A 17,467-nucleotide genomic window follows, 5' to 3' on the forward strand; every position below is an offset into this window, starting at 1 on the left:
AAATATTTAAAACAGGAAGGAGAGGGAAAACAGAAAACTAACTAGGTTGATGTCAGCTGTGAGAAAAATTGGAACCTTTTATAAGGAATTTGACAACTAGACACTTGGATAATATTGATATGATTGAGTCTGTCTAGATTCAGGAAAGGGAAATGATCTTTGATAAACCTGTTTGTGGAGATTGTTCGCTGTGACATCGACAATTGGGAACCAGTGGAAGTGGAGTATTTGAATTTTTAGAAGATGCTTGTCATGTTTGAATACAGGTGAGTGGGAAATGTTAGAGTCCATGGGTAGGTAGGAGTGGAATATATGCCACATGGATTAAAAATTGAGTAACGGAGATACGAGAAGAATACTGTTATTCTCTGGACTGACGGCTTAATGGGTATCTGCAGGATCAGTGTTTGGGCAGTAGCTGTTCACGAGGTATAAAAATGATTCAGATGTGAACAATAAATACCATCATGTACATTTATATTTATTAAATGTTAAAGAGATTGGGAAGTGTTGTTGTTAAGAAGGACTTGGATGCCCTTGGTCATACGTCACTGACAGAATTTATACGGAGGCAAGAAATCAAAGATATGTGGCTCTTCAAGCAGAACGATGGAAGTACCAAAGTTAGAATATCTTTCCCACTGATCGTGTTTTGTTGAGAGAGTATTTAGTGCATTGTATACAGATTTGGTCTGCTTTATAAATAATGATATCTTTGTCACCGAGAAAGTGCACTGGAGTTTGACTAGACTAAACCCTGCCATGATGTTCCCATGAGGAGAGGGTGCAGTAACTATGTGTTTAATCTGTGGCGCTGTGAGAGAATAAGAAGTTGAAGCTTGATGGGTATGGACAGAAACTCATTATGACCCAAACAGCTGAATGGGGTGAAAATTCCATGCTTTTTATTAGAAGTTTGATTCCCGATAGATTACGTGCATGTGCAGAGACCCTATGTTGATTGACAGAGACGTACAGGCTCTGAATGAACTCTGGACCCTTTAATGCACAATTACTGTATGACACTGCACTGAATGTCACTTTGTCCACCATCCTGTCGGCAGCCAAAATACCTTCATTCTGAAACAGTCAGTCATTCCTCACCGGCGTCTGACCTCCTTGGGGACCATTGGTCTGCATTCTTGGAGATGGAAGACAACTTGGAGAATGGCCTAAAAATGTTGGCTTCATTCCGACAGCCTGAAAAGCATTTTAACGTATCACATATGTACCATGAGTAATTAGCCACGTGGATCAATTTGGAGCATGTATCTGTTCACTCCCTGCTCCATTTGTTTGTGACGTTGGAGCATCTCCGACACCTTCCTGTTCTTGTGTTAGTGACTTGACAACATCCTCCTGTTCCTTTGTAAGTGATTCCGGGTGTGAAATGGTTCTTTCTGATCACATGTACGTGACATGTGGGAGAAAGCAGACTCCCGGTCTTCCTGTGCAATAGGCGGGAGGGACTGAATGGGCTATCTCTCTTCTTGCGCAGTAGTTGTGATGGGCTGAATGACTTCCCCACATTCTTGTGAAACCAGATTGAGGTGCTGAATGAACTCTTCCTTTTACTGTGGAATTGTACAGTGCTGTTACATAAATATTTCCCAGACTTTAACAGCACGATCTTGAATGTTTTTCAGGTCTTGCTTCACATGACCACAGATTTTTTCAAGAGTTGAAGTGGGACAACTAGTTCTGAACTTTTTGTAAACTTCAGTGATTGCCCCCTCTTCGACTGGTATGGTGACTCAGTGGCTAACACTGCTGCCTTACAGCACCAAGGGTCCAGGTTCGATTCTAGCCTTGGGCAACTGTCTGTGTGGAGTTTGCACATTCCCCACTTCTCTGCGTGAGTTTCGGGTGCTCCGGTTTCCTCCCATAGTCCAAAGATGTGCAGATCAGGTGTATTGGCGATGTTAAATTGTCATTATATTAGGTGCGTTAGTCAGAGGGAAATGTGTCTGAGTGGGTTACCCTGCAGAGGGTCAGTGTGGACTGGTTGGGCTGAAGGGCCTGTTTTCACACTGCAGGGAATCTAATCCACTCAGTTTGTACTCAATAGGCTGAATGGCCTCCTTCCACTCTTTAGGGATTCTATGATGATAAACTGGAGTTACCTGAGCTGAGGAAGCTACGCTGAGGATCTCTTGCAGATGTGCCCCACGGCTGAGATGATTCATGCCCACCAACGATAATAATCTTCCCTTTTGCCGTGAATGACTCCAAACAGTGTAGAGGTTGCAATTAATTCTCATCAAGTGCGATTTTTTTCAGGCTCCTTCATGTCATCCTCAGACAATTGTTGCCTTGAGTTCAGGGCCAGTCTCTCTGACCTGAGCCCCTGTGTTCCCTCTTTTGTTCATATCAAAAGGTCATGATGTCGAAGCAGAGCATGTTTCCTTCAGACAGAGGGTAGTGAATGTCAAGAATTCTCTTACACAGAGATTTCAGGGAGCTTGGGAACTAAAAGGGGCAAGTGGTATCCCGCAGGGATCAGTTCTCTGCTCTTTGTTGTTTCTTATAAATGACTTCGATATGTGTGTTGAAGAGTGGGTTAGTAAGTTTGCCGATGACATAAAGGTTGTTGGAGTGGTCCAGAGTTTGGAGGGCTGTTGTAGGTTTCAACGGGATAGTGACAGGATGCAGAGCTGGGCTGAGAGTGTGACATGGAGTTCAAACTGGAAAAGTGTGGAGCGATTCCCTTTGCAAGCTCGAATGTAAATGCGGAATACATGCTGAAAGGCAGGATTCTTGGCAGTGAGGAAGAACAAAGGGATCTTGGTGTTCATGTCCACAGATCCCTCAAAGTATATACCCAAGTTGATCAGGTAGTTAAGAGGGCGTATGGTGTTTTGGCTATCAGTAGCAGGGGGAATAGAGGTTATGAGCCGCAATGTTATGATGCAGCTTTATAGAGCCTTGATTAGACCACACTTGGAATATTGTGTTCATTTCTGGTCTCCTCATTAAAGGAAGGATAAGGAAGCTTTAGATAGGGTAAAGAAGAGATTTACGAGGATGCTGTCTGGACTGCAGGGCAGGTCTTATGAAGAAAGTTTGAGGGAGCGAGGGCTTTTGTAATTGGAGAAAAAATAGACGAGAGGTGACTTGATACAGGTGTACAAGACGGTGAATAGCCTGAGACATTTTTCAAAGGGCAGAAATGTCAATCACTAGCGGGCATAATTTTAAAGTAATTGGACGCGGGTTTAGGGGAGATATCAGAGGTAGGTTCTTCAGATAGAGAATGGTGGGTGTGCGGAATTGTCTGCCAGCAGTGGAAGTAGAGTCAAATACGTGAGGGAAACTTAAGAGAATCGTGGATAGGCATATGGAAGAAAGTGAACGGAAGCATGATGGTTAGTCTGATCTTAGAGTAGGATAAAATGCTCAACATCGAGAGTCGAAGGTGCTGTACTCTGCTGTACTGTTCTTTGTTCCCTGTTCTGTGGAAGTGCTTAAGAAGACTTGTACATTAAGGAAGATTTGAGACTTGAAGCAGGTCAGCCTTGATCTTAGTGAAGGCATGCTTGGGATGTGAATGACCTGCCCATGTTTCTGACATACTCACATTCTGTTATTAGAACGTTAGTGGTGTTATTTTCCTAGAAGGTCTTTTATGGAAGGTTGCAGTCAGGGAGACCAGAGGATTTTGTGAGCCATCGATGGGTGAGGTTTGGGGGCTGTATTCACTGTGAATCAGGGTCTACAACATGACCAACAAATGAAACACAAGTTGCAGAGAGGGGAAGCTCTGTAAATAGAGATGAGCGACCTCATTCATATCCAACCTGGGTTTTCCAATTACATTTTCCAAATCTCCCCAACCGTGTGGGACAGTCTTGAGGGACCTAATTATCTCCTGTGTTTCTGTGCACCAGGTTATAGCAATAACTGGCCTCCAACTGCTCCTGTCTAGCAGGCTTGAGGGGCTGAATGAAACAAGAAACATGGGATTGAGGAGCAGAAATGGGTCATTAGAGACTTTGAGCCTTTTCCACCAGGCATTAAGATTGTGGCTGATCAGGTCGTGGTCTCAGCCTCGCTTTTCTGTCTGTCGCCTATTATCCGCGACTCAGTCTGTAACAAACTCAGCGTTGCATACTTGTAATCAGAGAGGCACAACAAACTTCTGGGGAAGAGAATTTTTATTTGAAAGACCATTTTAGAATTTTTCCGCATAACTCTGATAGAATAAGAGAGTCATACAGCATAGAAACATGTCCTTTTGTCCAAATTGTCCATGACAATCGGGCATCCTAACCTGACCTCGTCTCACTTGCCAGCATTTAGAATGAGGATCTAAAATTTGAATTTAGGCAGCAAAATATGTAGATTTTTATTTCAACAAAATGGTTTCTCGATATAAAAGAATGCCACAAAATGGCCTGTTAATCATACTGCTGAACATATTGCTAATTTGCAGAATTAACTTACAGTTCAAAATGAGGACAATAGAGTTTTCATAAGATGAATACTGACACATTAATTGATCATTTGAATTTACCTTGAACCAATACATGGCATGACAATGTACGTAAATTAGATATCTTTCTTAAAGAACATATCATTGGATTAAGTTGTTGTAAATCATGTCACCTTATTATATGTAATTGGTCTTTCATGTGATTAGGGCTGTACTATTTTTTAAAAAAATCAATAATGTCTAATTTTCAAATGTATTTGCGCAACTTCATCACAGAATATGGAAGCTTCAGTCTCTGTGTTGCTGGATAGAATTGCGTCAAGGTACCTTAATTCAATAAACTAATGAACCTTGCTTTTGAATGGACCACATTTGTTGATTCCTTTGACCGATCTCGAACCAAGAGGCCCCTCTTAAGGAGACGTAGATCTACATTTTGTTGAGGTGACACGTTTTGGTCAGACAGATCGTGAACAGCGGTGTAGCAGTTAAATGTCCTTCACTATTGAGTTTTGAGGAATTCGGCCGGCCAGACGTGACAATTTTAATAACGTTTGGTTTTCCTCCCATTCAAGTGGTGACTGACGTGACCCCTCAGTGTTTATTTTCCAGTCCAGCCCAAAAGGATCGTTCTTAGCAAGGGTTGAGTCGGCGGGAACTTGTTAAATATTTTAAAAAGGGCTGGAAAGATTAATTAAATTTGAAGGTGATTTAGTACTTACGGACAGTGCTGTTCGAAAATTGCTGAACTCTGAGAGGACGCTTGAATTTTTAATTCCCAAAGCATTGTTAACTTCTCCTCAAAAAATATTGCTTTGACTTCGTGTCATTATATCTTCGATTATTTTCGGCTGTAAAAAAAAAACTCCGATTGTTTTGACTCCGTTTTTGGGTTCATGTCATTTTATCTTCGTTTATTATAGGCTGTTAGAAAAAAAACTCTGACTGCTTTGATTGCATTGTTCGTTGTTTAATTAAAATTCGAGATGGTTTGTTTCTTAATTCCCACTTTCTAAAAAGATCGGTTGCTTGTATTTTCAGCAGTTTTCGACGATAGTTGCCCTCAACAGTTTTAATATAGGAAATTATTAACATTTGTTGTTTGAGGTGACGGGGCAAGAGGCCCCTAATATTTCAGGTGACGGGGGAAGAGGCCCCTGGTATTTGAGGTCACAGGGGGCAAGAGGCCCCTGGTATTTGAGGTGACGGGAGCAAGAGGCCCCTGCTGTTTGAGGTGACATGGGACAAGAGGCCCCTGATATTTGAGGTAATGGGGGCAATGTGTTTTACTCTCTACTGTCCTGTGGAGCAGCTGAACAAGGTACTCAGTTCAGGATCGGCATAAAATGTTGGTCTGACCAGGGCTGCACACATCCTGTGTGGGCAGTACAAAATAAAAGATAGTTCCTTCCTCTGCCTGATTTCCATGTTCCTGCATGTCATTTCCATTCAGTAAGTGAACACTCCCTGTTTCGAGTGAATTCTTTTTGACTGAGTCTCCTTCCGAGAGTGATAGTCATCTCCATCGGCACCTCTGCTGATGACTTTACTGATGCTGATGTACTGATGTAAGGAACTTCTAAATTCCACATCATTCACACTGTAGAGAGAAGGAATTGCTTTGTATGCCACAGGAAATAAGCTGAGACATCTAAGTGAGGGAACAGAATTATTGCGATCAACCCTGAGAGTGTTGTTGAGATAGTATTTGGGGTATTGTGGACAGATGTTCTCTCTTTGATAAGGAATAATTCTCTTGGCAGAAAGAATGTAAAGGAGTTTCACCAGACTCGTTTTTGGGATGATTGTACCACCCGGGAGTAATGTGTAGTGCTTTGAGGGAATAAGAGGTAATTGCATTGAAACTTAATGGGATGGACCGTCACTCATTATATTCCAAACAGACACTCATTATATTCCAAACAGACACGGTGATAAATTCCATGGCTTATTTATTACTTGGTTTACATGATTCTCGAACGTTTAAAAGTCTCAGGGAACGTCCCTCTCACCACACGCCACCCCCCAGTTCGATTGAGAGAAAGAGAGGGCCGGTCATTGAGCGACCTCTTCCCTCACTATGAACGTTATGTAATCCACAATCCCGATAGGAGCCTCAATACCTTCACACTAAAATAGTTAACAATTCCCATCGGCTTCTGACCTACATGGAGAACACGGGTTGTCTTTAGAGATAGAAGATGCCTGTTTGAGACTTAGCACAAAACACTTGGCTTCCTTCTTCACTGCCGGCAAAACATGTTAAAGTATCATGTGTTGCACAGGCAATGGAAACACGAGGAACATCGTGAGCCATCTATGGGTGCATTCCCTGCTCCATTGGTTTTACAGGTTGGAGCAACAATGACAAACTCCTGTTCCTGTGTAAATGCCTTGAGGCGCTGAATGGCCTCCTCCTGGTTCCATTCAAAACGTTCAAGGGTCTTATTGGGTTCTGTCTGTTCCTGTTTAACAGGTCAATGTACTGACCAGAGCCCACCTCTGCCAGGGAAACAGGCAGGAGGATTAAATAGGCTGTCCCTCTTCTTGTTTTGTCGTTTCGATGGGCTGAGTCGCTTCCACATATCCGTGTGTTACAAGTTGAAGTGCTGAATGAGCTCCTCTTTTAATTGTGGAAATGTGCAGCGTCTGGCTGTGCTGTTACATGAATGTTACCGACATTTTAACAGCACAAACCGGAATGCTGTCCAGGTCTTGCTGCACATGGACATACACTGGTTTAGGAGCTGATGGGGGACAAAATGTTCTGAACATTGTGTGACCTTCAATGATCACCCAGCTTCTGATCTTATGATGGAAGGGGGTTGGGTGCCCGGGGTGCGGGCGCATAGACGTTGACGAAGGATCTGAAAATGTTTGTGCTGAGGAAGTTAATCTGAGAATTCCTGAAGAGATGTCCCGGGACTGAGAGGATTGTCAGCCACCGACCACAAACATCTTCCTTTGTGCTCTGAAAGACCCCACAGCAGAAGAGACGTTACACTTGATTCTCATGAAGCTCAAAATAAGTAGGTGGTCCAGGTGACATCCTCAGTCAAATACCGCATTTATATCAAGGTCATTCGCTCTTTCCTGAGCCCCTGTGTTCATCTCTTGTTCATATCAATAGGTGACAGTGTATGTGTGGGGAGTGTGGTCCTCTCACAGAGGGTAATCAATGTCAGTATTTATATGGGCTGGAGAGTTTAGGGAGCTTAATCACGGAAAGTATTTAAAGAGGACGTTGATGAATTTTTTATCTGTCCGTGATCTCTCTCCATTTAAATTGTTTCCTACTGTTCTATCCTTCCAACCACAATAGACTACTCACGTTATATTATTTCTGCTGAAGGTTTGGTCACGAACCTTCCCTGTCTATATCACAATGCAGATTCACTACCTCCATTTGAAGATATATTGAATGATAATCTTGGTGTGCAAGGTAATTCAGCTTTGAACCATTTAGTCCCTTCATCCAGATATTTGACATAGATTATTGATCATTGATGACCCTACAGTGATCTCTGAGGCAAAACTGGTTATAGTTCTGAAAAAATATTCATTTATCTCTACTGTCTATTTCCTGTTAGTGACAGCATCCATGTTCCTGTGCAGCAGATCAGGCGGGTTGAATGACCTCCTCCTGGACTGTGTAATGCACTCAACGAGCTGAATTACCTCATTCTATGTTCCTGTGTAACTCATTGGAGGGGCAGAAGAGTCTCCTCCCGTCTCATTGTAACGATCCTGTGTGGTTGAATGGAGTGGTCCCCTACCCTGTAACAGCATGGAAGGGTGGATTGAGGGAACAACACTTAGGGTAGGGGCAAACGGATATTGCTGTAACAGCATCGAGGGCTGTATTGAGGGAATAACACATTGGATAGGGGTAGCAGTTGACCATTCGGCTGCACCATTCAGAATGTTCATGGCTGATCAGAATGTGTCTGACCATCCTTCTCCTGTCTGTTCCCAAAAAAACATGGACTCTCCTATCCAGCAAAGATCAATCGAGCTCAGCCTTGAATATCTTCAATAACCGAGTCTTCACTGCTTCCTGAGGATGAGGACACCACAGGTAGCACAACGCTAAAGGGAAATTGTTATCCTTGTTTCATTGTGGAACCCATTATTTTAAAACTGCGTTCACCTCATATCAAATCACTGCCCCTTTTTAGAGAAAGGATACAATAACTCGGAATAGACATAGCCCATTCCCCCTCCAACTCTGTTACACATTACCACTGACTCTTCCCAATCAAATATGTATCAAACCCAGATTCTGCTGCTGTCCCAGGAAGAGAATACCTGACAACATTACGCCACACAAGCATTAAAGAAAGGAACAGAATCAATTCTGACATGCCATTCAATCATTTCTTATGTGTTCCTCAGCATCATTCTCCTACCTTCTCCCTAGAATCCTTGATCTCCTAATAAATCAAAAACTTATTTATTTGTATCATAATGACACTTTTGGCTGTGTTTTTGTGTGTGCATGTATGTGTGTGTGTGTGTGTCCATGTGCTTGTTATCTGTGTATTTTTGTGACTACGTCTGTCTGTCTGTGTATCAGACTGTGTGTTTCTATCTGTGTTTCTGTCCATTTGTGTGCGACCATATATGTATCTGTGTGCTTCTATGTCTGTGTATCCCTAGCTCCTTGTATGCATTGTGCATGGTAGTATATTGAGGTTTTTACCAATACTTCTGTGTAATTCAATTCCTGCATCTCTGTGCAATGTTTCTCAATGTTTCTTTGAGAGTGAGAGAGATGAGGGTGGAACGGACAGTGGGTTTAAATTGAGAATTGCTCTTTATTGAACATTGCTCCAGACTCGGTTGTTGGGACGTGGATGTTTCAGAATCTCCACACAAAGCCTCCTAGTACTCTTTGGCTCTTTCCAAGATCCTTCCCACATGTCGGGGTAGGGGGGTGAGGAAACGGATATGGGGCACTCCACCACCTCGCTTGGCCCTTGCAGTTCAATTCCAGGCTGTTGCCACTGGAATGGGAGAAGGGGAGGAATGGAATGAGGATGGGAGTGGGTGTCCCTGCTGTTCGTGCAGGTGTTGGTGGAAGGGGGAAGGGGAAGGTGTCCAGAGGGAGTCTGTCTACAGTGTTGTATCCACGTCGTGTTATTCGTGTGCAGAGTAATTGCGTCAGTGACAGTAAAAATGGGGATGGCAAGGTGCTGAAGTCAATAGTGAGAGTGGTAGTGCTTGAGCCTTATTTGGAGAGAGATTGTGAGCCTTGTTCCGGGTAGGTGCTATGACAGATACACAGTGAGGTGTGAGGAAGAAGAGAGAATATCGTGTCCTGTATTGCTGACCAATTCTTCAGATCATCCCAGCGTCGAGGCGTGCCTCCCTATATGTCTTGTCCAAGTCTATCACGAATAACGCCACAGAATTCAGTCCCTCAGATTCCACAGAATCAGTTTGGGTGGATCTTACCAATAGAAAGGAGAAGCAAACATTTGGGTGTTACATATCGAAACCAAAGCTGTTGTGCAAATACTTTGCATCATATGCTCAGGAAATTGGATATGCTAGTATATGCAAGGAGAAGCAATGACATAGTGATAATATCGCTAGTATCTTAACCCAGAGACCCAGGGAATGTTCTGGCTACCCGAGTTCGAATACTGACATGGCAAATGGTGGAATGTGAATTCGTTAAATATTTGGAATCAAGGGTTTATGATGACCAGGAATCCATTGGTGATTGTTCGAAAAACTCATCAGGTTCACTAATGTCCTTTAGGGAAGGAAACTGCTGGCCTGCATGTGACTCCAGACTCAAGGCAACGCTGTTGACTCTTAACTGCCCTCTGGCATGGGCAATGGATTTTGGTTATAAATGCGTTGCCCTCATCCTGTGAATGAGTAACAAATAATCGTGGGTGCTGCAGTAATAATGGATGGCCTGAAGTTGCGTTTAAACTGCGCTAAGTGACTGCTCATGCTGTACAAAATATATTCCATAACTGTATATCAGATAGATCGAAGATTATGTTGTGAAAAAAACTAGAGAGCAGGTTATTTCGGATTTGGTGTTGTGTGGTCAGGAGGACTAATTACTAACCTTGATCTGAAGCAGCTTTGATGAATTGTGACATTAATATGTTGTATTTTACACGCCATCTGCTTACAATATAGAAATTTTGAACATTATAGTCAAACATCGTGGAAGCCTGGAGGCTAGAGCATCCAGCTAGCTCCAATGAATTGGAAAGGTACAATAGACCATTCAGTGAGAGACAAGCAATGGTTGTTCGAATCATAGAGTCCCACAGCACGGAAATATTCCCTTTGGCCCAAAGTGGTCCATTCCGAACAAAATGCCCATTCACACTAATCCCATTCCCCTTCAATTGTCTTGGATCCTTCTAATCATTTCCTATCCAAGTATTTGTCCAAATACCTTTTAAATGTTAATGTACCGACCTCAACCACTTCCACTGGCAGCTCAATCCATATGAGTATCACTCTGTGTGTAAAATTACTTCTCGTGTTCGCTTTTATTCGTTCTCCCCTGACCTTAAACTGATGCCCTCTAGTCCGGGATTGCCCAACCCTGCGGAAAAAAGACTGGGAGCATTCACTCTATTCATGTCTCCCATAATGTTTTACACTTCTATCAGATCTCCCTCAGTCTCACACACTCTAAAGTACCAAGTCCTAGCTTGTCCAACCTCTCTCTATACCTCAGATCATTGAGTCCTTGGCAACATCTTTGTACATTTCTTGTGCACTCTTTCCAGTTTAATAACATCCTTCCGTGAATAAAGTGAACAAAACTGAACATAACGCTACAAGTAAGAAATCACCACCATCCTGTATAACTGCAACATAACTCCCCAATGCCCTGACTGATGAAAGTCAGTGTGCCAAAAGCCTTCTTCACTGCCCTGTCGATCTCTGAATCAACTTTCAGAGGACGGTGCACCTGAATTCCAGAGTACGTCTGTTCCACTACAGCCCTTAAGGCCCAACCATTCACAGTGAAACTCCGACCTTGAATTGACTTTGCAAAATGCAAGATCTCACATTTATCCACATTCAACTCCATTTGCCATTTCTTGGCCCAGGTCCGCAACTGATCAAGGTCGTGCTGCAATTTCTGATAACCTTCTGTCCACGAGACCGCATTATTTATTGTCACCTACAATCTTACTAATCATGCCTTGTACATTCTAAACTAAATCATTGGACATAAAACAAACAGTAATTGTCTCAGTACTGAACACTGAGGCACTCCACTAGTGACAGGCCTCCAGTCCGACAAGCATCCTCCACTGTTACTCGATGCTTACTACCATCAACTTTGTATCCAATTTGCCTAGTTCCCACTCCATTCCATGCAATCTAACCTTCCAGAACAGCATACCATGTGAACCCTTATTGAAGGCCTTACTAAAATCAGTTGGACTACTTATACCTCCCTGCCCGCTTCAACGTTGCTGGTCACTTCATCAAAGAACTCTAAAAGATGTGTGAGCCATGATCTCCCATAAACAAAGCCGCACTAACTGCTCTTAATCACACCCTGCCTTTCCAAATGTATGTACATCTTATTTCTCAGAATCTTCTCAAGTACCTTACCTACTACAGATGTTAGATTTACGGGTCTATAGTTCCCAGATTTTTCTTTGTAGCCCTTCTTGAATAAGGGCACAGCATTCCCCGTCCACCAGTTATCTGGGACGTCACCCGTGCCTAGCGATGATGTAAAAATATCAGCCAGGCTCCTGCAATCTCTTCTCTGTCTTCTTGCAATGTTCTTGGATATATCTAGTTTATAGAAATACTGCAAAGTCTGAAATAAAAGTCTATCTCTTTAAGGTAAAAACACCAAAGTGTGATAAAGTGACTTAGTGATGGTTAACATAACAAATCAAAGATTATATTAATCATAGGAAGTCACTTCAGAAGAATTCTAGACATTGTGGAAACCTGAGAAATGTCAGAAACTTATAATCCAGAAAAGAAGTGACGTGAAACTGATAAGGAAATGAAAAAGAGGACATGCATGTTAACAAATAGGAACACAAAGACTGCACAAATCTACAATCTGTATTTCAAAGGAAACAAAACAAAAGCAAGGTTAAATGTAGAAATTTGTCGTCGAGAGAGGAGAGTTCATTGTGGAGAACAGGAAAATGGCAGAGAAAATAATCAGTTACTCTGCATCTGTTATCATGGAGACTGACCCAGAAAATCGCCCAGAAATAGCAAGTCATCATATAGAGCTTGTAGAACTAAAGACGCAAAGTCAATTCATATCAGTAATCAATTCATATCAGTTTATTCATATAATAAAAGTGATCCAAGCATGGTAGGTAGATGAATGGAATGGATCCAAGCATCTAGAAAGAGAAAAAGTGATAGAGTGGAGAAATGCAGACCGTATCAGTAACAAAGTAGTACTTGAACATGTAGCTGGATGGAACACTGCTAAGTCTAACGAAACAAATGTAATTACTTTCAAAATGCCAGAAATAAATCAACAATAGAAATATTAATTGCACTGCCAATGGCTGTGTTTTATTTTCCTGCATATTCCACTGAGGCTGGAATGTCATTGTAGATAAATGGAAGGTATTAAACGTGATCCAAGCATGATAGGTAGATGAATGGAAAGAATCCAAGCATCTAGAAAGAGAAAAAAATGATAGTGCAGAGAAATGCAGACCAATTAGCATGACATCTGCAGACAAACGTTTGGAATCTATGAGACAGAATGCGATATTGGATATTTAGAAATTAACAGCAAAATTGGAGAGAATCAGTATGCATTTTTGAAAGAGAAATCATACTTGATAACTTCGGAAATGTTTGAAGGGTGTTTGGAAGAATTAATAGAATTGGAAAATTAAAGTTGTGTTCACCTTCAATTAAAGGAGTCAGAATATCGATGCAACGAAATGTTGAAGTCGTTTCACAACGTGTTGGTGAGAATATACCTGGACTATTGTTTACAGGGTTGTTGAGACTGTACCTGGAGTATTGTGTACAGTTTTGGTGACCCAATCTGAGAAAGAATTTACTGAACACAGAGGACGTGCAATGGACAATCTCCAGATTTGTCCCTCAGGTGGCGAGATTGCCTTATGAGGAAATTTGGCCTGTGTTCTCGTGAGTTTCAACGAATGAGAGGTGATCGCAGTAAAATGTAGAAAACATTCACTAAACATATAACGAGTTGGAAATAAACAGGATGTTTCTCTGGCTGTCTACTCTACATTTAAGACAAGTAATGGCAGGATAATGGATAGGCCATTTAAGACAGCAATAAGGAGGAAATTCTTCACTCGGAGAGGAGTAACTAATACCTCTGGCATGGAAACCTTCTGGCAGGGCAAGGTTAGGGAGAATCCCCAGATAATCTACAGTGTGTCAATCAGATAAGAATAAACGGGGAACAGGTCGGACCCATTAGTGACTTGCTAAGTTGGATCAAAATCAACTTAGCGGTAGGAGACAGAGGGTGGTGGTAGAAGTCTGTTTGTGTGACTGGAGGCCGGTGTCAAATGGTGTACCACGGGGAGCAGCGTTGTGTGCCTTATTATTTGTGATTCGGAGGTACCAATGTTGGACTATGGTGGACAAAGTTAAAGATTACAGAACACCAGGTTATAGACCAACAGGTTTATTCTTAGGCACGAACTTTCAAAACTCACAACCATCTGATGAAGAAGCAGCACTTCAAAAGTTAGTGCTTCTGAATAAACCTGTTGGACTATAACCTGATGTTGTGTGATCTTTAACCTTATCATTTGTGGTATTCATAAATGGTGTATCCGTGAATATGGGCGAGGGTGGAGAGATGAGCAAGTTTGTGTTGGACACAGAAATTGGCCGGGTGGTTGTCAGTGAGGAGGAAGGTATTATGTTACAGGAAGATATAGAATGAATGGTCAGATGGGCAGATCAATTGCAGATGGAATGTAACCCTGATAAATATGAGGTGGTGCACTTTGGAAGAAGGAACCAGACAGGGGAGTGCTCAATGAATGGCAGCACACTAGGAAGGACAGGGATGCTTCTCCACACATCCCTGAATGTGAGTAAACAGGTTATTACACAAGTTGAGAAAGCATAGGGGCGCGTAAACACAGCCTTTATTCATCGAGCATTGATTATAAGAGTGATGCGGAACTTTGGTTAGGCCAAGATGGAATACCATGTTTAGTTCTGGCAACCACATTACAGGAAGGATGTGATTGTACTGAAGGGGGTGCAGAGGAGATTCACCAAGATGTTCACTGGGATGGAGCATATCAGCTATGGAGAGAGGCTGGATAAGCTTGGGTTGTTTACGTTGGAGTGGAGAGGCTGAGGGGGACGTGATTCAGAAGGATAAGAATATGAGCGACATGGACACGGTAGATAGACAGCAGCTATTCCTTGAAGTCATGTGGAGAAGAACAGGGAAGCAAACTCTTAAAGTGAAGGCTTTGAGATTTAGAGAGGATGAGAGGATCGTTTTTCACCCAGAGGGTGTTGGGGCCTGGAATGCACTACTGAAGAGGGAGTTGTCATGCGTAACCTTTTACAAAGTACTTGGACGACCTATTGTAGTGTCACATAACATTTCCAGCTATGTAGAAGAGTGGGACTGATGCACACCGTGCTGTATTTCTGACGGTGCAGACTCTATGCTTCTATGATTGCATAGTTGTGTAAGGTCAATCATTGAGAAGCTTACGACAGGAACTGATGTGTTTCAGAACACTATATGCGCAAGGGTAATAAGAGTGAACTTGAAATAGCTTCATAAAGTATGTCAATGGCAAAATTGAAGGAAAAGAACGTGCAGTTTCTTTACAGTCTGAATCCAGAGACTGGAGAACGGAGAAGAGGGAAATGATAGAACTACGTAGCAAAAATTTCAGTTATGTCTTCACAGAAGAAAATAAAAAAAAGCAATCTTCACAGCAATACAAGGAAAGTTTAATCTGGTGAGAAGAAAGGGAGTAGAATGAAATTAGCAAATAAACGTTATGGAGAAAGTATTTTAACTGAAATTAATGGACTGAGAAAAAGTCAATAGAGATTTATCAAATGGGAATCCCATTTGTGAAACTGACATTTTGCAAAATTATCGAGAAGCAATCAATACAATACGATTGGATTTTCAGAAAGATTTTTGATAAAGCCCCAAGCCTACTATGCAAATTAGAAACATTTGGGAATGTGGCTAATAGAAGGACATGGTTTTAGAATGGGACAGCTGGCAGGAAACAGTGAGTGGAATAAATCAATGTTTCTAAGAGTGGAGGACTCGGCGGTATAGCAGGATTCAGTGCTTGGGACTTGGTTTTTCAAATACATACCAAGCTTTTCTTAGAGAAAGTCAAATGCAATATTTCCAAGCCTCCTGATGGCACTAATCGATGTTGGATTGTGAGTGGTTAAGGAGGACTTAAAAAAGCTCCAATGTGACTGAGGCAAGTGGAGTTTCTGTGCAAACATGTTGCAGATGGAGATCAATGTGGGTAGATGTGACGTTGTGCCATTTGATGGGAAAAAGAGAACGGCAGTCTATCCTTTGAAAAGTTTGGAAAATATTTCTCTATAAACGGATTTCATTCTTCACCGAACTCCAAGGTCCACGCAGGACTGTGACTTCTGAAGCCAGAATTCAATACTGGGAATGGCATTGGGCCACTTACCAGTTTACATAGACGCACCTGGCGGGTAGCTGGAACATTGAACAGGATCTGGATTTCCCTGCATAACAGTCACTGAAAGCACTATTACAGGATCAGAATGCAGTTAGGATGCTAAGTGGTGTGTTGACCTTAATTTCAGGGAGATTTGAGTCCAGGAGGAAGGGTTTCTAACTGCAGCTCTACAGGGTCTTGGTGAGACCCCATCTTGAATACTGTGCAGTATTATGTGCAGTTTGGGTCTCCTTACCTAGTAAAGGACGAGCCTTACATTGAGGGAGAGCAGCGATGGATGACCAGACTGATCTCTGGAATAACGGACTTGTTGTGGGAGCAGAGTTTGGGTCGACTGAAACTATAGTCCATGTGCTTTAGCAAAATGAGTGGAGACCTCAGTGAAATAAATAAATGTCTGACAGAGCGAGACAGATTAGAAGCTGGGGCCATTTTGGAGACCATTTGAGAGTTTAGCACACGTCTGTGCATTTGGAGTCAATTTTATGCCAGACCAGGAAAGCACGGGAGATTTACTTCCTGAAAGTACACTGGGGAAGCAAACTGCTGTTCACAATCGACATTGGCTTCAGGGTATCTATTACTGAAAGCAGATCTCGATACTTCATTAGTTGTTTTTACCTTCCACCAGCTGTCAGAGCATTATCATCATCTGGATTTGTAATCCAATGACATTTCCACAAAAGCAGCATCACTACATGGGGACCTGTCAGAAACCACACTGAGCAGGTTTTTCTGTGCTGCTTGACAGCTCTGTCAAAAAGAATTCCCACCAATTTGATTATCGTGATGGGACTGAGCGTGTGGTAATTGGTCAGATTGTAATTCTTCCCCTTTTAGGGAACTGGTTTGCTGAGTAATTTTCCACATTTCCAGAGAGTTGGAGCCGAAATGAAACAGTTTCCCCAGAGACTCGGCTTGTTGTGCAGCACAAGTTTTCAGTCCTATTGCAGGAATGGTGTGAGGGCCCATTGCATTTGTCGTATCTACTGTGTTCAGCTGTTTCTTCATGTTAATTGCAGCGAATCGAGTTGGTTGATTTCTGGTCGGTGGGCATCATGATGAGGGTGAGTTGGATCGTTGGCTCAGCACTTCTGGCTGAGGATGGTGCAGGTACTACATCCTTGTCGTTTACACTGATCTGCAGGGCTGGTTGATTATTTAGGATGGGGATGCTTGCGGACCCCTCACCTCCATCATTTCTTTAATCATCCATCACCATTTATGACTGAATGTGGCAGGCCTGCAGAGTTTCAATCAGAGCTGTTGGTCAAGTGCGGTAGATTTAAAGGGCTAGCATCAGGTTGAGGTTCAAGTGGTTCTGACACTGACATGTTCACCC

This window comes from Chiloscyllium punctatum, chromosome 34 (assembly GCF_047496795.1).
Source record: "Chiloscyllium punctatum isolate Juve2018m chromosome 34, sChiPun1.3, whole genome shotgun sequence".
NCBI lineage: Eukaryota > Metazoa > Chordata > Chondrichthyes > Orectolobiformes > Hemiscylliidae > Chiloscyllium > Chiloscyllium punctatum.